General features: G+C 44.7%; 1 protein-coding gene across 1 annotated transcript in view; it reads right to left on the bottom strand.

Annotated features, from left to right (window-relative positions):
• Positions 1–23,784, bottom strand: part of B4GALT3 (beta-1,4-galactosyltransferase 3) — a 311,808-nt gene extending 288,024 nt beyond the window's left edge. Inside the window, exon 1 of the mRNA XM_085639731.1 lies at positions 23,350–23,784. The gene's annotated coding sequence lies outside the window, so the exon portion shown is untranslated. The remainder of the gene's footprint in view (positions 1–23,349) is intronic.
• Positions 23,785–27,300: the final 3,516 nt, after the last annotated feature.

Here is a 27,300-nt window from a genome sequence, read left to right as displayed (position 1 = left end):
GTTTGGATTGGAGTGGGGGAGCTTGGTTTGGATTGGGGTGGGGTAGATTGTTTTGGATTGGGATAGGAGTGGGGCACATTGAAGTGGAGCTGGTTGGTGTGGATTGGATTGGTCAGGGGTGAACTGGACTGAGTGGGGTGGATTGGTGAGAGGTGAAGTGGGGTGGATTGGAGTGGGACTGATTGTATTAGAGTGGGGTGGATTGGGGTGCACTGCACAATTATGCATTAAAACATCATTTTAGAAATTACACATATGAAAGAAATAATGTCGATTTGCAATATTTAGAACAAGATAATTGTCATCTATTGAAAACAGTGCCCATGACCAAAAACAAAACAGGAGTGCAAAGTGAGAAAAAAGACTTGGCAAAATAAAATAAAAAAGAGCACAAAACTGCAATTTTGTTTGTCCTGCTGGGCATGTTTTTGGCAGTCGCACCTTCTGTTTGCAGGGAACTTCAAGTTAAAAAGAACAAAATAGTACCTCAGTTAAGTTTAATCAATCAGTGCTTGGTACCTGCTCCACAGAAAGGAACACAAACTATGCTAGGCCTGCAGTGACCACTTATGAGGCTGTAAAGAAGAGTGACAAACAAGTCAACAAATGGTAAGCGACAGGCGGGCTCCAAGCCCTTTTTGGTGACAACAGTGTCAAATCTTGTACTACGCTTAGCCAACCTTGTCACCAACAAGATTCTGAAAGGCACTATTTATAACACACTGTAGATTTGACATCTCACAGCAACAATCTTATATAGAAGCAAATAAAACAGAGACTTGTTCAGATCTGAAATAGCATTAAATACATGCTTGCTGGGGGGCGTGGTTTGGACGCCGGAGAAGATGGCGGCTTAGCGCGGCGCTCCTCCCGTGGCAGTGAAGCACGGAGCAATTTGGGAGTCAATACCAAAGCTGTGACTAAGGAAAAGGATGAATATGGAGATCGGAGGTTAATGCCTACCTCTGGGCTGATTCTGAGACGTCTAGGTGACCCTGAAGGCGAGTTCTGGACAGGAGTCCTGGAGACCGGAGACCGATCACAAGCGGCGATTACGAGCGTGCCCGCAGTCGTAGGATCCTGCTGGCCCCCGGCGGAAGCTGGCGCTGTTGCTACCGCTACCTCCTTGGAGGATCAGAGGGGACCACGCCGTCACCACACCAAGAGTGAGTGGATTGAGTATGGGGCTGAATAAGGTGGAACATATCACCCCCGACACGTTGGGTAATGCAGAGGTGTAAAATGGCGGCTGTGGGAGTATCGGAGGTCCTTGCATGATTGCCAGAGCGCGAGACGGACGTTACTGTAAAGGGAGGTCGGCGTGGGAGCACCATCGGAGCGCAGGAAGAGTAGAATACTCTATGGCAAGCTTACATATCACCCCCAACACCCCCAACGTACGGAGTATTGCCGGCAATCACCGATACATGGACGCAACAAAATGGCGGCTGTAGGGGCTTCCGAGGGTTTCTGAGGCTCCTGTGTGCTCGGCGGAGTACGAGGAAGACTGTAATAAGGTGGGAGGCCAGCGCAGGATTGCCAATGGAGCGAATGGAAGGTGAAGGATTTTAAGATCAATGCTACAAATGGGTGCATCATATTACAAGTAAGGAGCTGGAGTGATGTATGGGGTCGATTCTTCATAAAATGGCGGCAGCGGCGGTGGTTATCGGGCTCCTCTCGGGTCACTGTAATCAGCAGTTGGTCATCTGATATTCATTTATGCGGCGCATGAGCACGACTGGAGCGCATAATGAGTATTACAGAAGGCAAGTTGTTCTACACAATGGAGTGCTGGTAAAGCCGGTGACACGATGCTCTGAATGCGCATTTATGCTGATTGTGCTGATGGTGCGGCTAATGTGGATCTGAGAGAAGATGATAATGAGGGATGACACTGTGCAGGATTAACCAACACAATATGAAATTGCTCGGCAATGCAATGAGATGAGGTTTGGTTGCACCAAGATGGAGCTGGTAGGCCGGTGATTGATGAACGTGTTGTGATAGGAGCTCGACGACACCGCTCCCCCTGCACGACATGCTGGCAACAAGGAGGGCGCTGATGTCTACTCTACACTCTTAAATCCCTAATCACGCCGCTATCAACAGCAGGGGGGGACCCGGTAGAAATATCATTGTAGAGGTGATTATCTTGCCGGTGTGCAGCTGACGGATCTGGCAGAAGGCTTCTAGCCAAGAACTGACTGGGCCGCGATCTGACTGGGCCTTCTTAGAGTTATCGAGCTCGGTATTTAAATCAAGCAATCTCTACAAATGTTCACAAGATGGGGGACAAAGACACAAAGAACCTAAAAAGACTTAAGGCTGAACCTCCTAATCCGATCCCACCTATCAAAAGGTAAAAAGGATGTGACCGATACGATGGACATAATACTGAATAAACTAGAAGAGGTGAGGGAGATTGCGAAATCCACAAAAGAAGAAATTGTGGCTATCCGTAAGGACATCAGAGACACTAATGCCAGACTTAGAGTCAGAATCAAGAATCAGTCGGTTAGAGGATTCGGAGACCAAAACCTGCAGTTCCCTTAAACACCTACATATCTCCACAGTACAGATGTCAAGGAAGCTGTCGGAATTGGAGGACAGAAATCGGAGAGGGAACCTACGGATCTTTGGAATACCGGAGGGTTCCGAAGAGGCATACGAGTCCTGTGTCCCATTCCTGGAAGCATGGTTCTCGCAGGCAACCAATCTTAGCTTTCGTCAACCACTGGAATTTGATAGAGCTCATAGAGTTCCAGGCAGGATCACGCCAGGTCAAAAAGGTCCGCGGCCTATTGTTTGTAAGCCCTTACGTTACCAACACGTGGATCAAATACTGTCATTTGTGCGCAAAAATAACCATGTACTATGGAAATCTAATAAGGTATACATATCACAGGACTATAGTAAAGAAACTGTTGATACGAGGAAAGCCTTTCTTGCCTTACGTCCAAAGTTGAAATCGCTGGGCCATCAATTTGGTTTTGTGGGCCCTGCAAAGTTCCGTGTTTTCATCAAGGGTTCTCCGCAGGTCTTCACAGATCCAGTAAAGCTCAGGCGAATTCTGGAAGGAGATGAAGAACTACATATGGAAATCTCATCGATGGCCTCTGCTTCCTCCTCTAAATAGGATCCCTCGTTTCCGTAGCAGACTATTGTGTCATTGTTACGTTGGTGGTCATACAATGATGGGCCCTGATGTATTGCTGTACTGCTGTATTGTTGCTATACTGTTGTACTGTTGGGTTATATTCATGTAGAAGGAAGATACGCTAGTTCTATCTTATGTGCTCTTGGGTAGTTTGTGCCCAGTTTGAATGCTAATCACTAGTCATTAGCTGGTATACACTAGGGGTACCCAACCAATCGAGAGCTATGGAGGTGCGCCTAATGCCTACTTAAAAGGGGATCTGCGGGAAGTGGAAAGTTGAAAACTCGGCCGGGGGAAGGTCCATTTGTAGTTGTGTTTATATTTGTCAGTTGTTACTTGAACAAATGCTATTGCTTAACGGGTGCATAAGTTATGCGCTGTTTTGTATGTTTGGTTAGCTTCTAAATTGTTAACATGGATACGAATTAAGGCCATGGGAGGGACACTATTTTTTCCGTGTCACCATGTCTACTAGCTTATCTCGGGTGGGGAGAAGGGGGAGGGTGGTTTGGTGGGAGAAGGGGAGAAGGGAGGGTGGGGTAGGGGGGTAGGGTGGGGTAAATGTCTGTTTTCTGTGCTTATTTTCCTTTGTGTGGTTATTGTTTATGTCATGTTCCAATGCACACCAGGTCCCACATCATTTTACTGCCAGTGCCTATGCCGATTGTTCCGCCATTTCCCCGATAGAGTGCTCTGTTGCGTTGCCTCAGATGACACTTTGACCTGTGGCCGTCTTATATAGCCAGGTTCAGGCTAGATACCGCTTTTACCCTCATGCCTATGCTGTGATAGTTGGGGGATTTTTGGAGAGTATGAAGGGAGTCTACTCACGTACACTTAAGGGTAGTCTATTAACACTTCACTATGTAGGTACTGATTGGTTATGGTAACACCCACAATTAATACTCCTATAGGCGTAACAAGAGTAAATAACTTGAAAATACTCTCTCTCAACGTCAAAGGTCTTAATCAGCCCGTTAAGCGCCAGAAAGTCCTGGATTATTTGCGTAGGCAAAAAGGTGATATCGTCCTGTTACAGGAATCTAAACTTGATGCTAAGCAGTTTCATAATCTTAGGAATAAATTCTTTGTTGAAGTTGCAGGGTCAGAGGCGATGGGGAAGAAAAATGGGGTCCTAACATTGATTGCAAAAAAATCTAATGTAGATTTGCTTTCCTCCACTACTGACACCAAAGGGCGGTGGGTTACGACCAAGTTGACTAAAGATGATACTGAATTCTATGTTACGAATGTATATGCTCCTAATACATGCGATCTGTCTTTTTGGTCCGATCTGACCAAGCAACTAGAGACTATCCCGGATTCAGCCATACACATTCTTGCAGGGGACTTCAATCTACCATTTGATCCAGTATTGCATAGAGACTCCAGATGCTCCTTCCGGAGCAATAGATCTCATAGGGCCTTCACTAACCTGTGTACTCGATTCCATTTAGTAGACACATGGAGGTTGCAACACCCCGATGGGAGGGATTATACCTTTTACTCTCCTCCACATGATTCATTCTCCAGGATTGATTATTTATTCATTACGAAAAATGGAATCCCCAGAATAGAAGAAACAGCCATAGAACCCAGGGTTTTATCCGATCACTCATGCATATCCTTGTCCATTTCCAACGTCAAATCTTCCACTCAACAATCAATCTGGAGATTTAATGAGGAGGTCCTCGAAAAAGAACAACATAGAGTAACGATAGAGGCTGCGATTAGAGAATATTTAGAGCATAACATTAGAGGAGATACTACTGAGTTGATTCGTTGGGAGGCGCTAAAGAGTACGATACGAGGAGTCGTGATTAAAATAAAATCTGCCATAAACAAGAACCACAATAAAGCACTGGAGACGTTAGAGGGTGAGATTGCGGCATTAGCGAAGAAACACTTGTTTGATAGGAAGGAGGAAACACTGAATAAACTAGCCAATAAAAAGTACGAATATAACAAAATAGTGAGTGAAAGAGCGGGGATTTGGTTAAATAGGAGGAAACAATTCAAGCTATGTGAATCAAATAAGGCAGGGAAGAGCCTAGCTGCATATCTCAAATTCAAAATACAGAAAAATATGATAAATTCCATCAGGGACCAGGGGGGGACAACACACTCGGACCCGGTCAAGATAGCAGAGGTATTCAAACAATTCTATGAGCAACTTTATGCCAAAAATACAGAAGTAGTAGACTCCAAAATCGAGGGCTATTTGGATGAGTGTAATCTTCCCTCCCTCTCTACTATGGATCGTGATGAACTTAACGGTCCCATCACGCTTCAAGAAGTCGAGTTAGTCATTAAGCCATTAAAATGCGGTAAGGCACCCGGACCGGATGGGTTCACTGCTAGATTTTACAAGGGCTTTTCCTCACTTGTATCACAATCGCTCTTGCACCTATTCCAAGAAATCAGCACTATAGGGGAGGTGAAGGGTACGCTATCTGAGGCCATCATTGCGGTGCTCCCAAAGGAAGGGAAAGATCCAGCGCTTCCAAAGAATTATAGGCCTATCTCGCTCATAAATCTTGATTGTAAGCTCCTAGCCATGATTCTGGCTAATCGACTTCAAAAAGGTCCTGCCCAAACTGATACACGCCTCCCAGGCGGGTTTTTTAAAACATAGACTGTCAAGTGATAATACCAGGATACTAGCTCATGTACTCGAAAAAGCAAAATTGTTATCTACCCCCACTGTAGCAATTGCGCTTGACGCCGAAAAGGCTTTCGATAGAGTCGACTGGAATTATTTGAATGCGGTCTTAAATGAATTCAACCTGGGCCAATTTTTTACAAAGATGGTGATGTCTCTATATTCTTGCCCCTCCGCTAGAGTTAGAGCTGGAGGCTCATTTTCCTCCGTGTTTCAATTGCACCAAGGTACCAGACAGGGGTGTCCCCTCTCACCCTCACTGTTTCTATTGGCCATTGAGCCATTTCTTTATCACTTGAGGGCTAACGAGGGTATTGCTGGAATTCCATTTAGAGACTGTATTATAAAACTGACCGCATATGCGGATGATGTCCTAATCGTATCTGAAAAGGCGGAGAAGGCTATATCGGCCCTCATTTCTACCATTGATGAATTCTCCAGGGTGTCGGGATACAAGTTGAATAAAGATAAAACAGAGGTTAAACTGTTGAATAATTTGGGCAATAGAGAGGTTATGGGGAACTCTGGCCTGACATGGCAACCAGGCTGCTTTAAATATTTGGGGCTGGAATTTGATAAAGATCTAATCACAACATTGGGGGTTAACGAAGGTTCGATCCTGAAGAAAATATCTAAATTACTAGAGGGATGGTCACCGAAATTCCTTTCATGGTGGGGCAGGGCGGAAACTTTAAAGATGATGGTGACCCCATTGGTGAACTACCTGGCGAGCATGCTACCGATTACATTTTCGGAGACCTTCCTGACAAAGGTAGAGAGGCTATTTGGTGAGTTCCTGTGGCAGGGGAAGAAGCCTAGGACAGCGATGAGGAAGCTTCAGATGTCAAAAGGAAAGTGCGGCCTGGGTCTTCCTAGCTTCAGGAATTATCAGACGGCCTTTCTCTGTAAACAAGGGGCACAGTGGTTGACTGAGGGTGCGGACTACACTCCGCTGTGGATTGGTATTGAAAAATCCCTGATTGGTAATGCTCCTCTTATAGCACTGCTCTCGATGGACCTTTCCCATCTCCCCCATTCTAAATACATCTTATTAAACACTAGAAGAGCACTGCTGAGGCTTGATCAAACTCATAATGTAGGGCTGTTGTGGAGGAAGTCTACTATGGTATCCTTATGGTATAACCCATCACTTAAGATGGAAGGGAAGCCTCTACAGTGGAGGAGTTGGTCTAAGAGAGGAATTAACCTGGTGTACGATTTATTTGACGGGGGGCATCCTTTGCCGTTCTCCTCGCTCCATGCAAGCCACAATCTGTCACCAATGGATTTCTATGACTTTTTGAAACTTAAAGTTATTTTTTCTACTCGCTCCCTCAACACGAATGATCCTTGGCTTAAGACCCAGGTTCCAAGACTTATGAAATCGGGACATTTCATTTCCAAAATTTACAAGCTACTTCTTCCTGCATCGAGGAAGGCACACAAGAAAAATGAAGCCAAATGGGAATCTGAACCCAACTCTACCGGCTTAGTATTTGACTGGGATCCGATACATGCTGCTGCCCTAACGAATAAGATCTCACCGATTCTAGCCCAAACCAAATACATGCTCATAAATAGGACATACTGGACGCCAGGGAAACTCCATAAACTTCATCTGAGGGACAACCCGCTGTGCTGGAATTGTGATTCAGAGGTGGGAGATTTAGCACATATGCTCTTTGGTTGCTCTGAGCTGGGACCGTTCTGGGGGAAAGTGTTTGACTGTATAGATCATATTTTTGGGGTCAAGTCTAAAAGAGAGTTTGTCTATGTTCTATTGGGAGTGTTGGATCAGGAGCTCCATAATGATAATGATCGTCAGTTGTTAGATGTATTGCTTACTCTAGCCTTTAAGGTGGTGCTGTGTAAATGGAAGAGCGCCTCCGAGGTATCATTCAGGGTTTGGCAGGAATGGCTCTCGTTTTTAAGAGGAGCTGACAATCCAGCTCTGCATTCCTCCCCATGGCGTGCTCCTCACAAGAGGTTATGGAAGGCCCTAGATGGATCTTCGTTCTCATTTGACCCACCCTAGATGGAAGATACGGAAATGTGCTGTTTAAGCTATAGAGTAACGGGCATGGCGGACTTGGAAAGGCAATACACATGAAATAAGGCACTGGCAATTAGGGCGCCCAATCAACATAGCGCAATCGGATCTTGGTGTGCTGAGCGTGGTTTCATGACATATCTTAGTTTAATTTTCTTTACATTAATTTAATTTAACTTGGTATAAGCTAGTCCATGTTCTCGGACGTGAGGGCCTGAATTACTGTCCCGACCTATTGATTTTATTGCTGTGTGTGAGGAATTTGTATCCATATATGTCCGTGATGGGTGTGACCCATCTATAGACTTGCCAGTTCTCAGGTACTAGCTGTCTGTTTTGTACTGGGATTTCATATGTCATTTATTGTATGTCTTGTCTTTTTCTATTTCTTTTTCAATAAAAATAAAAAAAAATAATAATAATAAAAAAATCAAATACATGCTTGCTAATTGATCTGGGTATTAAAAGCACCTTACATTGTGGTACTGTTGCTTCGGAGCGCTCAGTTAAACCTCAAAACAATGAATGGGTGGCAGTTTGAATACGGTCACACCTGGCCGAGACTGACACCTCATCACATTCCTCGGTCGTTCCACACGGCTGTGCCCTCTGTTGAAAAGTCCTTTGAGCAGTTTGGTTTGAGTCGCCTTCTGATACAGATGATCACGGGCCATACATAGATTGTCTGCCAGTACAACAGAATATCCACTGTGTCGAAATGTCCTGGTCCTTCCTCTCTGCTCAGCACTAAAGCACACCTCTAACGCAATCCGCAGGCACATCCGCCCACAACAATCCTTCCAAGCCATAGCGCTTTAATGCACTGCCACACAGTGCTGTATGCGCCAACGATGACCCTTCAACAAACCAGCAAACTGGTAGCTCACACTGCGAGCAAGATTGTTGGTATAATGACAGTACCTCACATACTCCTGGCTCCCCCTTTTCCAGCAAACATACTGGGTTTAGGAAGCAGCAGGGCCAACCTGAATCCCGAAATACCTGCTTGTAGTCATTTTGCTTATTGCGCTTCTCGGTTGTGGAATGCTCACTCCTCATGGTTCCCTTGCGCGTGTTCATTCCACAACAGAACTTGGAACTTACTGTTTGAATGCTTTGTCATCAGTTGATTGGAGTCCTCTCCTGTCTTGGCTGCTGCGCTGTCCCTGCTACAAATAAAGTCATCTTCTGCTTCTTACTTCGACTTTGGTGACTTCATAACTACAACTGTGATGGCGACGAGCAGCAGGGACTGTAGAACCCATGAATGCACTCCAAGAACGGCGTGTTGAGTTTCTTCCTAACTCATTCCGGACCTCCGCAGATCGCGACACTGAGCTGTGGGTCCCTACATCATTTCTTGTGAGACACGGCGCAGATTTATTGGCCTACCTGGTGCAAACGTTCAAAGGTACTGTTTTTTGGGCTTGCCCCCCACCCCCTAATGCAGCAGTCCAACATGCGGCTAATCTGAAGTAGGCATTTCCGACGCTACGCTGCGTCACGCAAAGCGCCATTTCAGCATCAGGCGCTCATCAGGACAAGGGCCAGGCGAAGGAGCTAACGTGCGATGTCACTACGCACATTACGCGCGCAACGTAATAAGCGTTGTGGGCACTTCGAAGTGGCTCTTTCTATGTGATCACTGTTGCGTTTCAGCCAGTCAATCTGAGTACCGTCAGGAACGTGAGGGGCGAAACCTACCACAGTGACACGCACACCTTGCGTGTCATTCATCTTTTAACGTGTGTTCCTTTCAACACTGTATCTGTTGCGCTGCAGCCGGCAAGCCACTTCTGACTTTGGTGACGTGCACAGCTTGCGTGTCACTCGCCGCCAGAGCTGCATCACCTGTGCTTCAGCCGGCAAGCTTTTACCGACTATGGTGATGCGCACACCTTGTGCATCACGTACAGCTCGAGCTGCATCTTTGTTTCCCACAACGGTGACACGCACACCCTACTTGCCACTTATTTGTTTTTAAATCTCTGGCTGTAATAAGTCGGCACGCAGCTCAATGGTGACATGCACACCTCGTGTGTCATACTTGTGCACTAGCATAGTGCAGATCTCTCTCTGGCAGCAGTGTGGGTGCCAGCTCTACTACTTTTCATGTGAGAACTCGCTCACTGTGGCGCGCACACCTTGTTTGCCTTCACACTAGTGCGCACATCTCATGGTGGCAAGCACACCTCAGCAAGTCTTTGTTTTTTGGAGTGTTTTGCTTTCTTTGCTCTTTTGTTTTCTTTCTCTAACAATCACCTACATTCTGGTGGTGTAGTTCCCTTTTATAGACTATTCTGATATTGTGTCAGCTCAGACAGATTCATATCACTTTTAACTATGCAGTTTGCGTTTCCTCCTCCGCCTTTTCTCGAGGTGCATGGAAACCCGCCCATAACATGGAAAAACTGGTATGATGCCTTTGTGACTTACTTGGGAGCTATTGGAGCATCTCGTTATAGGACGGAAAGAAAAAAAATATCTACTTCTTTACTCCCTAGGTTTCGAGGGTAGGTCAGTGTTCAAACACTTGCCACCTTTGCTACGAGCACAAGATGAGGAAGACACCGATGAATATGTTGAGGCTGTAAAGAAATTAGAATTGCGCTCTGACATTCAGCCCAGCTTGTTTGTCATTAAACACAAGTTCTTCAAAAGGGAGCAAGATCTGGAGAGGATGGAGATGCTTTTGTGTCTGCTCTCTGTAAATTGAGCGCAGATTGACAGTTTGAGGTGTTTTCAAATAAATTGGTCAGAGACCAGTACATATGTAAGTGTTCGAACAATGCTATCCAGCAGAAACTGTTATCCATGGGTAATCCGTCCCTCGAAGAGACTATTCGTACAGCGAAGAGCATCGAGCTCTCCAAAGCTTCTGTTAAGGAGCTAGAAGACAAGTCGAATGAACTGGTGGGGGCGGTTAGGCCTAAGAATTTTAAAAGCTATGTGGCCCCATGTTCTGAGAGTTCTTTCATCAAACAGACTAAGATGTGTTTTTGTTGTGGCAACCCCTATCATGCCAAAGAGGGTAGAGGGTGCCCGGACAAAAATGTTACTTGCAGGTCCTGTGGTAAGTTGGGGCATTTTGCCAAAGTCTGTCATAGCAGTAAGCAGGGTGGTTTTGCTCCTCAGGTTGGCAAATGCCAGGTCAATTCTCATTCTGGTGTGAATGTGTCTGATGTGGAACGTGCTGACCCAGTAAATTAGGATGAGCTGAGAGATATGGTTATGGTGGTAAGTGAGAAGTCTGTTGTCGTGTGTGACACCTCCGAATGCGTTGAACCTTACGTAAAAATTGGTATTGGTGATAAAACGGTGTGTCTGTTGGTGGATTCCAGCGCAAGAATAACCATGATCACCCAGGAAATGTTTGACGAGGTGTGGGGTTCTCATCCTTTGGAACCTCCCAACAGGGCTCCTGTTTGTTATGAGGGGCGAAGGATAGAGTTGGATGGTTCTTCAAGGACATTCTAGAATTTACAGGTAGGAAGATCCTCGTGAAGGTGTATATGGCTATCAAGAGGTTGTCGATTCTGGGGTGTTTCTATCAAGGGCTTTTTCAGATGGTTCTTAGGCCCGGAACAAAAGAACAGGTCTCAATTGTTTCCTCCAATCACAATACTGAAAATGTCTTTCGACGTTTTCCCTCTGTGTTTGGTGAAGGTTTGGGACAGATCAAGGGTGTTACTCATCAGATTAGGGTTAAAGATCAAGCCATTCCTGTTAAGCACAGGCTTAGGAGTGTTCCCTTTAGTGTCAAGGATCGCTTGAACACGAGTTAAATGACTTGTTTGAGAAAGACTTAATTGAGCCTATAGAGTAGTCTTTGTAGCTTTCTCCCTTTGGTCGTGGCTAGGAAGAAGAATGGAGATCTTCACATTTGTGTTGACTTACGCAGTCTCAATAAAAATATCTGTATTGACTCCCACCCTCTTCCTAAGATTTCGGAATGGCTGACCATGATTAACGGTTCCAAGTGGTTCAGCAAACTGGACCTAGCGTCAGCTTACCAACAGGTTGTCTTGGACCCTTCTTCAAGGCATCTCATGGTGTTTGTGTCGCCTATTAGAACTTTCCAATACAGCAGAATGCTGTTTGGCCTTGCCTCTGCGGTGGCGGTCTTTCGGAGGATTGTGTGCCGCATGCTGAAGGGGGTCAAGGGCGTTGCTGTTTTTCAGGACAATGTCTTGATCTATGGTGAATCCAGGGAACAACATGTTGAAACCTTGTTTCATGTTCTGGAAATCATGCAGGAGAAGAGTGTCGTTCACAAAAAGGAAAAGTGTCTCTTCTTAGAAAAGAAAGTGGAATACCTGGGACATGTTTTTTCTGAACAAAGGGTGGAACCCAGGCCCGGTCTGGTGAAGGCCATAGCTGATAGCACAGCACCCACTGATAAGGTTGGCCTCAAATCGTTCATTGGTCTCTGTGAGTTCTATTCCCGGTTTGTGCCTGAATATGCATCGAAGATCCAACCCCCCACCAACATGTTAAAGAAAAGTGTTGCTTTCGTCTAGGGCGATCCCTGTCAGGTAGTGTTTTAATGGATCAAATCCCAAGTAGTTGGCCCAAATATTCTAAAAGCTTTTGATCCCAATGTCGGGTGCACCATCACCGTTGATGCCAGCGGTGTTGGGTTGGGCGCAATTCTCCCTCAGACTAAAGACGGTGCGGAGAACACTTTGGGGTATGCTTCAAGAGTATTGCTGGGTCCAGTGTTGAATTTTTTTGATGGCCCCTTATGGACAAAGATATCAATGCTTTTGTGGGAGAGTGTGTTGTGTGCTTGAATGCTAAAAAAGGTTTTAAGGTAAGGACTCCTCCCCTCCTACCCATTGAACTTCCAGCTAGGCCCTGGGAGAAAGTTGGCATTGATTTAATAGGTCCATTCAACATTCTTCCTCCTTCTTCACTTTTTGCTGTTGTTGCCATTGATTACTATTGCAAGTGGCCAGAGGTTAGTTTCTTTGGTGAACCAAATTCCAAAAATGTTATCAATTTCCTTAAAGGTGTTTTCTTGCGGGAGGGTTTCCCCTCCACCATTGTATCTGACAACGATGTGCAGTTTGTCAGTCAGGAATTCCAAGACTATTTAGCACAGGGTGGTATTGATCCCTGCAAGAGTTCTCTTTATCATCCACAAACGAATGGTCTTGTGGAGCGAATAAACAGGGTCTTAGACAACTGTGTATAATGGGCTGTAGCTAGCAAGTGTATTGTTCAGAATGCTGTGCGCTGTATGCTGTGGTTTTACCGCACCACCCCCCATTCATCAACCCAGGTTTCCCCTTTTGAATTATTGTGAGGGAGGAAGCCTTCTTCCAAGGTTTGTCCTGGTTGGATGGCTAAATGGGTGAAGATGAATGCCATTGAGGGTGTGGACGACCTCGTCGGGGAAAATATCTCCAAAGCACAGCTGCGCCAAAGTGTTACTTTAATGCTAGGAAAAGAAGGGTCCCCCAGACATTTGCCTTTGGGGACACTGTGCGTGTGAAGATTCCGGTCCACAGCAAGAAGGGAGATGCTAAGTTCTCTGAGCCCATGGTTGTAGACAAGGTTTGTGAAAATACTGTTAGGGTGAACAACAAACATTTGTGGAACATGTCCTGGATTGTTAAATTGAGTGGACATGCTTCCGTCAGACGTCCCTGTAGCAATTCGGCTGAGTTGCCGAATGATAAACTCTCAGATATTCTTTCTCCGTCTGAATTGCATAGGAGCAATAGACGTCGTTCTATTCCTGTGAGGTTCTGCTAATCTCGTTCTTTTTATTCTCTTCTGTGCCTTTTTTTCCTGTTTGTCCTCCCCGGGGACCTTTGCCCTTCCTCTCCTTTTTTCCCTTCCAGTGTTTCCATTTTTGTTTGGGCTTGTTATTGTGTCCTTTATAAAAAAACATTTAGAGGTGGGGTATAATGTAGTGGTTTTACTTATTACGCTTCTCTGTTGTGGAATGCTCACTCCTCATGGTTCCCTTGTGCGTGTGCATTCCACAACAGAACTTGGAACTTACTGTTTGAATGCTATATTATAAGTTGATAGATGTCCTCTCCTGTCTTGGCTGCTGCGCAGTCCCTGCTACAAATAAAATCCTCTTCTGCTTCTTACTTCGACTTTGGTGACTTCATTACTTCACTCCTGGCTCTCCTAAAGGTGGCACCCAGTGCCCCATCCGCCCTCACTGTCATCTTCCACCGTCCACTACAGTAGCGTATTGGTGGGGGGTAGGGAAGTACACAAGTCTGCTGAAAAAGACGCTCTCTGGTTGAGTGCTTACATACAATGAAAAAAGTTGCGCCTAAAAAGTGCGCAGTGGAGGGACAAAAGTAATGGATCCATTCTTCTGGGGTGAGATAAACACACAAAGAAGAAGGACGCCTACAGCAACTAACCAATAAAAAGCAGAGAAGTGAGATTGAGACAACCAATGGGTGGGTAAGGGGCAGGCTCTAAGCCCACTGTAAGATAACAATAATCTCGAAGAGACAGTGCATGCGCTGTCTGAGACCCCAAAACAAGTCTGTGTAGTCACAAAGGCTTCAGGAAAACTACTGAAATAGTATGCTAAGGTATTTGTGTCCAACACATGCTCTGGTGCTGTCCCGCAGTCTCTGTGAAAGTGTAAGCCTTTAAAAGACAGCCAGTGCTCAGCATCCCACAGTTGCAGCTCATGTTTGTTATAAGCAGAATGGTCAGAGCACAATGGGACGGCATCAGACAGTTCAACTTGAGGAAGTCTGTATTAGAACATGCATTATGGATAGATAAGGTGAAGAAATAAAAGCATTATATGTTTGTCCCAGTTGATGAAATTATTGATTTTTGCACTAACATCTTTGCAAGAACTTGTATATAGTTGTTTTAGCATGAATATATCAATCACTAGTGTACATCCCAATGTACATTCCTATCAGGGCAGAATTGTTCATGTATTGAAACGACACGGACGCCCAGTCAATGTCCACCTGCAAAATAAAATGTAAAAATCTATGTTCATCCTGAAAACAATATTTTTCAAACTACTGTTGAGGGCAGACTTTTTCACTCTTCCAACTCGAGTGCTAGAATATTAGTGTATTTTCAGATTGCTTTGGGGCTCGCTCACCGAGCAAGTAAATTATTCATGTGGCTATGTGAATGTGCATGTAAGTGACACGTTCAGTTGCTCCGTAGGTGTATGTAGGGCAAGATTGGTAGTTTGAATACATTGGGAGTCCCGCCAGATTTCCAAGAAACCAGTGGAAATTGTGGCTGCTGCAATAGAGTTCTCCACATAAGCTGAAGAAAGGAAACCAGTTGTTGACCACTAAATAAGGATTTACAACTACATTGAAAATATAAGAGCAAATTTCAATTACCCATAAAAAACACTAGTGCATGATCATGATATGGTCTTCCTATCAAATGCACTGGAAAAAATGAAAGGAAAAGAAAAAAACTGACCTCAAAAGCTGTGTCCTTTCTTGCTTGGAAGAGATGTGAACCACCATTTTACTACAATTTTAACCTTAGGTCCATCCCCTGCTCCAGGTAGGTCATTGAAAACCTTGGCATTCATCTTGATGACAAACTCCTTCTCTATACGAGTCAATAAGACAATTTCTTCTTGCTTTTTTCAATGTAAGATTCTTGAACAAATGTTTCCTCTTCTGCCTACTGACTGCCGGAAGATGGTGACCCCAGCTATCATTCTCTCTAGACATGACTGTTGCAATAGCCTCCTTCTGGAGGCCCCAGTGAAATGGTTTAACCAAGTTGCAATCACTCCAGAACTTGGCTATCTGTAATATCTATGGAGTAGGAAGAAGTGTTCACGTCATCCCTTACAGATGTGCACATCATTGTCTTCAAGTGAAAAATCATATCCACTTTGAGTCATTCTGTCAAAATCATCAAGCCATAAACTTGGCCCAAAGTACGTCCAGGGCCAATTCCATTTGTATATGCCTTCTTGTGCTGTCCACTCAATTGCATACCATAAGTTGTCATTGCACCGTTTAAGAAAACACACTGTGGCTGTGAGCCTTTAGCCGTCTCTGTTAAACAGATAAAACAGCATCTTAATTTTAGAAAACAATTGAAAACTTTCCTCTTCGAGGGGTGCAGTACTATTGCCTTTATACAGTCCCCTGAGGTAATTTTTGCTTGTAGCATCAGGATAATTATTGGTAACTGTTTCCTGCTCATATATTAAATTAACATAAGATAACGTGGTAACTGTTTCAACCAAGAGCAACTTAGCAGGGTTCATATACCTTTAAGTCATGAACCTTCTGCCTGCACCTTCAAACTCATATGAACCTCTCGAGACCTAGATACAGAAGGGGTGCATTGTACAACTACACCAAGCAGGTGCTTGTGAAGAAACAGATGCAGTACAGTCATTAGCCAAAGACTGGCACCCTAGTGCAGGGTTCTTTATCTTTTGACTCCTACGGAGCCCCACATAATCATTGCTGGAACCTAGGAACCCCCACTAAATCGTTATTGGAAACAGAGGACCCCCAACTGAGTAATTACTGGAAGCAAGGGGGCACCGGCCTAAGAATTTCGCTATTTTGAACTGTCAAAATAATAATTTAAAAATACAGAAACAAGCATTCATCAAACAAGTATACAAATGGTGAAATATTGTATTTAATTCACAGACAAATAATAAAAAAATAAAAAATTTGAATGGGAAGGTTGAAGCTTTTCTAAATTCAATTGAGGCCACTCAGTGTCCATGCTATATTCTGTTTGATGCACTTACACTACTCACACGCACCAATCAGATGATACTGCCATAATTTTAAGCTTCCATAAATTAAGTCCTGCACATTTACAGAACGTTTTAAAATGTTCAATTGTACATTTTGCAACTATATATATATATACCCACTATATTAATCTGTTAATATATTATAATTGTCTAAGCAGTTGTGGACCCCCATAGTAGGCTTCGCGGACTCCAAGTGGTTCCCAGACCACAGGTTAAAAACCACTGCCCTAGTCGATACCAGGGTAGCACGGTCTGCATGAAAAACTAACTATCTGATGAAGAACGCGGGGACCTTGGCATCAGTTATTCTAAAAGCCACTGCTTGGCGTTCTGGCTACAAAGCTGGCTTTAAACGCCCTCGAGGCAGCAGTCTTGGAGGAACTGGCACAAGACAAGCACTGCTCGACAGAAATAACTCTGAATTGCTCCACAGACTCCCAGAATGTCTAGCCTTGCTCACCTGACTTCCAAAGACATGTATGATATAGCAAAACAATAACAGTGATACATGGAAAAATTAACACGCTAAAAATTGAAAAATAGCATTGGTCTCCGACTCGTTCGTGAAGAGTCAACTTTTGGCAGGGAACAGCATTTCCGATCCCGGACACAGCAGCCAATAGAACGGAGGTGGAAGAGAATGGGCAGAAGTGTACGAGGGGCCTGGCAGTGAGTTAACGCAAAATGAAGGGACCAGCCTGCAGAATGAGAGAATCCCCGAATCCCAGAGTCTCCCTACCGCACAGATAGTCTCTGTCCATGGGCTAAATCGGGCCCCTTTGTTTGGCTCTGGGCCACCTGGAGGGTTGGGACCACCCCTTCCGCTTCAGAGGCCTGCGTTACGTCCCTGGGTCAGGAGACATGCCTAACAAGGGGTTCAAAACAGATAAAATAAGTAATCTCACTGGCTCAGATGATTGGACTAGTTTAGTGTCCTGGTCAAAAAGTGGTTCTACTCCCAACACACACAATAGTAGCCTGAGGAATGTCAGAACATTCCCATGCTTACACGGATTAATCATTAACAGCCCGGGCTACTGTGAATTGGCATCAATGATTTAACTCGAAGATGGCGTGATAGGCTGTGCTGGTGGAAGGCGAACTGTAAACATTTTTGAAGAGGTGTAAGCCACCTGGAAGCATGTATGGGTAGAATAGCTTAGAAGCACTAGCTTGTTGCCACAAAATGGCCTCGACCAGTAAACTGGGCTATTATGCTATACTATCAGTTAATCTGCGATTGTCAGAACCGCTTCGCTGTGGCACTCCTATTACTTCAAGTCATCTTCCTGCTTTTATCCAGAACTTTTCACAGTTTGGGTGGCAAATGTGGATGAATACCGCTGGTCTTCAAAACTCTAATTAATTTTAACATGTGAACTCGCCATTCCATGGCTTATCTCTCCCCCTTAACTCCACAACCTACTGTAACTACCATGTTTTAAAAACCTACTTCTTCAAGTTCTTATTAATTATTAGACCTTTACTGACAACGTTTTATTTTACAAACTTAAAGTTCCACCTTTAAATATGTTTTCACATTTGCGCAGTAGGGCCTGTATTTTAATCGAGACATGACATTTCATTGATGGCTCGCCTGCTACCCCAGTGTTTAGGTCTCGCCTGACCCAGCGCATGCGCTGGTCTGGCGAGACTTATTGAGAGGGCTCCAAAAAGTGCTACCAGGCCAGCCTAGAGCTACAGTGCATGTGCGCGGGCGCGCGCGCCGCTTTTACCGCGAATACTTTCACTTTCGCGGCCGACGGCCGCTTTGTTGTTGTTTGATCGCAATCGCGATCACTTTCGCGGCCGCACGGCCGCTTTGCATAGCCAATAGGTCTCGATTTTTTTAGGGCTGGCGTAGGCATTATTCTTTAGGGGGGATCACATTTCCTAGGGCTTTTTAGGTCTCGCCTGAGCCAGCGCTTTAGCGCTGCTCTCGCGAGAGCTTTTGTAAAAGGGGGATTTGGAAGTGCAAACCAGTGCTTTCAGGCCACCAACTACAGTGCATGTGCGCCGGGCGCGCGCACCATTTGGCAGCCTGCGTGATCATTTCGCGGCCGCTTTGATGTCCTCAGTGAGCCGCGCGGCCACTGAGAACATCAAAGCGGCCGCGAAATGATTACTTTCACTTTCGCGGCCGCACGGCCGCTTGTTCTAATGTAAACCTGTTCTGTTCTTTACGTACTTCTCGCTCCCCGTCTTTATTTCTCATCTTTAACCCTTCGCGTTTTCCACTCTCAGACGTTTCTTCTACTTAGCCTCATATTCGCCTCTGTGACTCTTTTGTCACTCCCACCTGTTTCTCTCTTGCGGTCAGTTTCTCCCCGTCATTCTTTTTTCCTTGATTTCCACGCACTCCTTCCATCATGTTTCTACTCCACGCCTTTCCTTATCTTATCCTTATCGTAAGGTTAGGTTTCTACACCTTTCCATATTTTTATCTTACCCTCAGCATCCTTCTTTTTACTCATGTTCTCCACACATTTTCTCTTTGTTTCGGTCTATAACTTTCCTTCTCCACCGTCATACGCTCCTGTCTAGCCATCTTTCTATGCCCGTCTCTTTCACGTTCAGATATAATACAGAGATTCCCAATCAACCGGGTAATGTTATTGTTTCGTAAACTGTTCCCGAAGACCCCCCGCTACTTTTCTACCACATATATCGCTTTCTCCCTACCACTGGCCCTTCCTTTTCTTCTCCTCCTCTCAGGCCTCTCTTCTGTTGCAGGTGGCTCTGCATTTCACCACAGAAGGCTGTGACACTTGCAGCGACACGTGCACTCTGACTGCAGTGCAGACAAGGAAACATAATCCTTTCATTTAAAACAAAAAACAATACAGTTTCGCTATGTTTTGAGCATGCCCACGTGCCGACCATTGTCACAAACAGAAGCGCCTTCTTGCTGGTTGGTCCACACATCGTTTTCATTAATTATTGTCACGAACGTGGAGAACCCATCAGAGGCGTCATGACGCACAATAACACTGCACTAATGGCTGCATTGTGTGCAAAACGGAAATGATCAGGTTCCTGCCTCGAAAGATTTGCTGCAAGCTCATCTCTTCATTGTCCAGACTGTCAGAACACAAAAAGGGTTAGCAGGGCAATATACAATTATATCCCAGGCAATGCTTATTAGAGGTTATTGACTCTCTAATTAATATCACAATGCACAGGCCTAGGGGGTGAGCCAGCACTCAATTCCAGCCCACTCATTACCTTTCCCACATTACAGGTGATCAGAAGCACGAGGCTGCAGGTCACACATTGCAACACTAGATTACAACATTGTACTCGTGTGTTATGAAATCAGATGCGAAATCAAGGGTTTTCATCCTTGGAAGGATGTCATAAATCACTCTGTTATCTCGCGGGAGTTCAGATGTGGTTGTCAGTGACTGCTGTCACATATGCCTCACATTTAGGGATTTCCAAAGCAGTTACCGGATATCTGTAGGCAACAGAAACTCTGCAACCCCTTATGTATTGGGGTGGCAGCCAAAGCAAACATTTTATCCAACATAGCGCCACTTTATTGCTAAATAGAATGCTTCGTTGCTCCTCAGCTCGGTTAGCGCTATGCCAGTTCAAACACATATATATCTTTCGGAGATTTTCTCGGAGAGAGTGTATGTTTCTTAAAACAAGATGATTTTGTGGGATTTCTGCTGGTTGTCTAATGTCCTGGAGAGGGGCTTGTAAATCTGCCCCATGGAGTTTCTGTGGCACACACGACTTTACACACGACTGCGCATTTTGTGAGTGACATTGAGAATCAGTGAGTTGCAAAAGAGCACAGGATCGTGTGCCCACGCTAAGACTCCAAACCATTTTACCCGCTCATTACAGAACTGCTAACATGGGCAGCTCGAAGGATATTTTCTTTTAGAGCATGCCACTCGCATATCAGGTTTAGATCCCCCTCACTCACCCGCTCCTCAAACTCCCTTACTGCACGGTAGATTTCCCTGGTAGAACAGATAACAGGCGCCAGGACAGAAACAATACTAGGCATCCTTACGGATGCAAGTTGCAAAACAGGTTCCGGTTCTGCTTTTAAACACACATTTGATTCGCCGATTGGAGGGTTTTAAGAACGAAATACATGCAGAGAAAAATTTAGGGACTTTAATACACGCACTAATAACTTTTTAGTAAGTTTGTCTTGGGACACTCCAGACAGCCCTCGTGTTTTACGTTTACATGCTCCATCCTACAGCTCGATTTATTTTAGGGCGTTTTAGCAAGCATGAACACTACCTATTATTATTAGAGGCATTTATATGAACAACACTTACTTTACACAAGAAGGAGCGGTGGGTACATGACAAGGAGAATCAGTGAGTTAATAAAGATCACAGGATAGATTAACTGCTGCCACTGGCCATGCCAATCCAAGCCTTATAACAAGCATTTGCAATGCAATAGGTCTCGCATTTACGCGAGTTTGAGCTATTGACATTGCAAATGACAATGCCTTTTATTTTTTTAACACAAATAAAAGGCATTGTCGTTTACAATGCCAATAGCTTAAACTCGTGTAAATGCGAGACCTATTGCATTGCAAATGCTTGTTTGCTAGAGTGCGGTTTCTCTGTTTGCTCTATTGTGAAAACAGTACATCAAAACGTCAAAAGAATTCAGTAATTATGTATCAAAAATGCCTAAAACATTTTGCCAGATGCACTCAAGTAACATCAGTCCATTATAAAAACAGCTCACTGCAAAATTACCCAAAAAATAAACTGCTCAGAGATAATACCTGCTTTGAAGTGGCCACAAACTGACACACAGGCACTGTATATTAAACTAATACAAATATTTAAGTGAACATGAAAATTATATTCACAGGGATGGAGTGAACATTCTTCAACAAAAAGCATAGTCCTGGGAGGAAAATCACATTAAAGCAATTGTAAAAATGGCTTTTTTGAAGCCAAGTGGATTATCCCAAAATGAGTCATGACAAATTTTTGATTAACATTCATATCTGCACAGAGCCACAACAGCAACAAAGCTGGCAAATCTCCTTAATTTCCCATTGAGGGAGGAGACAGAGCTGTACCAGAAAGTAAAAATGAAATAGGAAAGCTATTTTTTTTAAATTTCGAGAACGGGGAGGGCTTGTTCAATCTACGAAAACATACTATTTGTCGATGTGTTTTATATCCATGGCGGTGTAAATGTCAATTTTAGGTCCAATGATAATTACATTTTTATGGTTTGTGCCACAGCAAGCCTCTATCATTTACATAGAATAACAGATGGGTACTGTTAGTAACAGGGATGCTGACCTCCCCGTAGCTCACTGTTACCCATCTATAATTCTATGCACTAGGCGTGGCTCTCATATTCTAAATCCAGTAATTCACTGCTATCACACAACAACAGGGGGGTCACAGAACAACTGTTGCTGCGTCACAAAGGAATTACAGTGATGTTTTTAACCTGGCGCTCTGAATGACATCAGAGGCAACTCGAGCTTTACTCTAGTCTAACTGATACCACTTAGAACCGATAGGCAAAAAAAATTAGCATAACTAATTGTTACCCATTTATAAAACTATCTGTTGCCTTTCGAAGGTTTGAACTTCCACTAGCCCAACAGCAAGTTTTGCAAATGGATTCTTATGCAAAGAGGGTGTAGGCGGCAGAGTATAGTTTACTGTATACAGAGAACAAAATACACCGAATTCAGAAGAGCTATCCACAATTGTATCTATAGTTTTATATTATACAATCATAGTGCTCGTGCTAGAACTTGTTGACTAGATGTGCCAAATTATAATTTGCATACAACACTTCGTTCAACAACTGTATAACTAACGTTCTCCGAAATTAAAGTAAATCATCACAGTATTTGAGGTTCTTGAAATCGCCGTTGACTGCAGCATAAACAAGAGGGTAAACACAATGGAGAAATTGAAACTGACTGGGCAGCAGGAGCAAACAATAGGACGAAAGTAATAATAACTAGAATAGAAATTGTGGTAAAATATGAAGCATGAAAGACTGTATAACTGAATGAGAAGGCGGTAAGGAGGGATGTCTAAAAGGCGACAGGTGCATGTAGAAACAGAGGGGAGGATTAAACGGGAGGAGCATGAATCAAAAAATACAGGTGGAAAGAAGTGCAAGTGAAAAAATGGTGAAGTAGATGAGGATGCAAAAAGAAATCGGTGAGGCAGAGCGTATAAGAAAAAGAGGACGCTAGTGAAAACGAAGGTCCATAAATGAGTTGATTTAAGGTGTTGGGGAAAGGTGGGTGAAAGGGAGTGAGCATACTGACATTTTTTAAGCTACACGTTCAAATGGAAATAAGAGGAAATAGGTGAGAGATGCTGCAGTCCGAGGTGGCAACATTGAGGTTGCGTTATAGAATTAAATGGTGTACATAACAGGGAGAAGAGCGAAAGACAGGGAGAAGAGCGAAAGACAAAAAGAAGATCTGTGGGCAGTCGAAATGGAGAAAAATATAGAAAAGATTGTGGGGTTGCCAAAAATAAACAGTGTAAGTGGATGAAATGATGATGTTACTGAAATGACAGGAAATCGATGGAAACAGAATGGAACGGAGAAAAGGGTAGAAAAAAGCAATTGCGAGTAGACTGCTTGGAAGGAGGAAGAGATTGCCATGGGGATATAATCAGGGAAATAGGGGAGACTCTTGGAGGGATAAAGATGAGGCGGGAAGAGAGGGAGCTGTTCACCTGTCAGAAGCGGGTGCCAGGCTCACACCGCTCAGCGCTGCAGCGGTCTCCTGCTGCTCCCAGACATACACAGCCACCATGGCACCTTCAGCCCCGGTTTTCCCGTAGGCCACCCCAGGAGGTGCAGGGTGCCCGGAGTCCCCTTACAGGACCAGGGAGAAGAGCACCACAGGCTGTCTCTCTGCGACTCCGCACCGCTGCAGATGCGAGTGGCCTACCATGTTGGTTGGGGAAGTTTCGGAGCTGTTCAGGCAGCTCAGCTGACACAACAAGTCAGCCATCTTAGGTGAGGACGACCGTCAGCTTTTCGGTGGTCCAACCATTCAAGTACACCCATCTATCATAACTCGGCGGCAGCGTTCGTATTATAGTAATATTAATTTGTCCTCTGCAGCTAACTACGCATCATCAGGCGACAACATGCAGGAAACTTGGTGTCTGTAACCTGTTCGGACTCAACAAATTGACCTTCGTGGGTGGGGAAATCGTTGAAGGTGTCACTTCCTTCAGGCACATCAGGTTGGCCATGTTGAGTTGGGAAACTCGGCATCCAGTGTGACACATCTGCGCCCATTTAAAAGCTAGGCAATGGTAATTTCTGTCTGCTGTTCAATACACGAGCGACAGAAGGGGGGGAAGAGAGAAAGTAGTATCGGCCGGCCTAATCAAGTAAAAAGGTCCTGCAGGGCCACCAGAATTAGGCGTCAGTGGAGGGCCAAATTATGCCATAGGGTTGACTAAATTATGCGATAAGCATAGCTGCCAAGTTATCATGTTCCTTATGTGTGACATTTCAACGTTTTCCGTGTGTTTATGAGTGATATTTCATTTTTATGTATGACGCTTTCGTGTGATACCTCAGTGCAAACATATCAAAGCCCTTATGCCCTTATGTCCATATAATGAGATACACAGAATTACCCTTTGATATAATAGCCAAGAAACAGTTTTTAAAAAGGTGCAACCTGCCCGAAGTGCTCATGCAAGTTTAGTAAACTACTTGACTTTCTTAAATGATTAGATAATGTCCCTCAGACAGAAGACATTTCAATATTAGATGTTCTCGTTACTAATATTGTTTGGAAATCATTAATGCCAGGTATAATGTTGTATGATTTTTTATTTGCCTTTACTCCGTGCTTTATAGTCCTGACTAGGCGTCATGAGTTAGGTGCCCTAGATATTTCTTGAGGGAAATATTTCAGAAAATGATAGAACTCTTTAGTTACTTGGGCGAAGTCCATACACATATCCATATAAAAAGACACAAATATATATATTTTGTTCCCCCAGTCTTGTCAATGTAACTGCAGCTAATGCTTTATAGTGTGTCTCCCATGCGTGAGTCCATGCACATAATGCAAAGAGATACACATGTATGGAAATGGCATAACATATAAATTGAAAGAGTGGACTGGCCTGAGCAGTGCCAATTAAGTAGAAAGGAAGAAGAAAAAAAAGCAAGCTTGCTCTGGGAATGATTAATAAACCCTCTGGGTGGAAAAGAGGATGAGCGGGAACTCTGGCCTATGCATCCCAGATATCCTCTCTGAAAGGGGAGAAGAGGAAAGCAGGACAGGCCTGAGAACAACTGAAACAAGCATTGGCATAGCCAATAGGTCTCACCTTTGGGACCTTATAAGTGTTTAGCCATGCAAGAGTTGCATAACTAAATACTTATAAGGTCCCAAAAGCGAGACCTATTATGCAAAGCGGCCGTGCGGCCGCTAAAGTGAAAGTAATCGCGGTAAAGCGTGGCGCGCGCGCCCGCGCACATGCACTGTAGCTCCAGGCTGGCCTGGTAGCACTTTTTGGAGCCCTCTCAATAAGTCTCGCCAGACCAGAGCATGCGCTGGGTCAGGCGAGACCTAAAAAAGTGTTTAGCCATGCAGCACACTTACAGCTAACAACTGCCCTGCAAGCATCCAACGTGGATCAAGAGATAAGGAGCCCGCTGCAGCCTGCTTGCAAACTCCAGTGCAGGGGACCACTACATGGCGCCAATTTAAACCCATTTACCAGATTAGCACAGCCCTGGGGGTCTATTTTACAGCACTGGGCGCTGAGAGCCCGGCTTGGACTCAGTCACAGCTCTCCTAATGCACCTTAATCTCGTGACATACTTTTCACCCGGGAGCCACAGGAGTTTGTGACAGGCGTGACCCCATTGCTTCTTTCTGGTGCTTGTTGGAGGAAAAAAACTGTACACGTTCGAAATATTACCCTTTATTGAACCACAACTGGTGTAATAAATATTGCAGTTTAATGTCTCGGCCAGTGGTCCTTGAGCCTGCGCCGCCCATGGTCTGGGTTTACGTACAGACCGTCATGAACTGGCCTGCGTGAGCTGCAGCCGAGAACATGTGTTCACTCACTCACACATTCATCCAATCATACAAGTAGCACATCCACCCTTTCTGCACATGTCTTGGCGCCGCTCTAGCTGGGCAAAGTTACCCCTGTGAAGCACACTAGAGATCTGGGGAGAAAGGAGGGGTCACCTCGGGCCTTCCCCATGCGAGGAGCTTGCTGGCTTCCAAACACATCTGCAGAGGAAAACACGCGAATGTGCAGGGATGCCAAAATGTCAGCCTATATTTAGCAGCAAGCAAAGGGCCGTGTTTGCGCCAAACCCACCAGAACCTTTCAAGAGAGCCCCCCGCAGCCTGAACGGTTTGTGAAGGGACAGAACAAGGGTGTTTCACCCCAACGCTGGAAATCAGGGTGGAATAAACTCGCTAGGCGCTACCTTTGATAAGGACCCAGGCCGGTGCTGGCACACGTTACAAAACAGATGGACAGTTCGCACCGGAGGCGTGTGCACAGACCGAAGGCGAGGTCATTGGTCATTGAAACGATATTACAACATAGTAACACAAGCATTAAAAATGCAATAGGTCTCGCCTTTTATTAAGTTAAAGCCATTTGCTTTGCTATACAATACCATTAGCAAAGCAAATGGTTTTAACTTAATCAAAGCCGAGACCTATTGCATTTTCAATGCTTGTTTTTGCAAATCTTGAAGTCCTGGAGGGTCTGTTTAGTGCTCCATCGCCAGACTAACGCGGATCATTTGAGGTAAGTATTCAGGGAAGAATGGGACTGGAACTGCGGCCACAGCGAGCTTCAAAATACATCTGCGATAACAAATTGTAAACTACTTATACCCACTAAAAGGGCAGAACACCGGGGAGCTTAGAAATACCTTTCTGTGACAAATTACATAGTACGCATGCCTATGATGACACGCGTGCGCACACGCGAGGATGGGCACTAAGACGGGGAGTAGACTTGCTTGTCTTTTTTTTATGTCGGTCAGGTGGGCTTTTGTGTTGACGAAAACGTGGTCTGCGCTGGAAATAATACCGTTTGAAGATGGACGCCATGAAAAAAGCAGTCATTGACTTCGATGCGCATGCGTGTTTCAGTCGGGCAGATTTGCTTCCCATGGGCAGGCCTGGCACTGTTAGCTACGGATCCGTTTGATCTGGGGTAGCTGCAACATGAGACCCGTACCAGCGAGCTAAGGAAGGTAAGTTTGTGGAAAACTTGTTCGGTGTTAAAAGCATGGTCGGTTTCCAAAGGAGAGCAGGATAAAGTAAGTACAGGGACGTCGGCAGTTAAGGGAGGTGGCCTTTGTATTGAGGGGCAGGGAGAGCACCTGAAAGTCAGTGGTGAGTATAGTTAACTTTTGTTTCTTTCCTAAAGTTTTCAACTCGGTTATAACGCAAGGCAACGGGCGTTAGATAAATCCCTCCTGTAGTAAAGTCTAAAGTTTCCTAAATGTTTGCATGTGTGCAGAGCGGGGGTGTTGCCCCTGCAAAGGGAGGAGTGTAGGTACAGAGCCATTAATGTGAGCACTGCCAAATTAGTCCATGTCGTGTGACCCTGTCAGTTATGGCATTTGGGCATATCACATTCCATTCTTGTATTTTGATCCTCTATTCTGAA

Source organism: Triturus cristatus, chromosome 12 (genome assembly GCF_964204655.1).
Source record: "Triturus cristatus chromosome 12, aTriCri1.1, whole genome shotgun sequence".
In the NCBI taxonomy this organism is placed as follows: Eukaryota; Metazoa; Chordata; class Amphibia; order Caudata; family Salamandridae; genus Triturus; species Triturus cristatus.
Note: the sequence above shows the minus strand (reverse complement) of the source record. Positions and strands in the feature narration are given on the sequence as shown.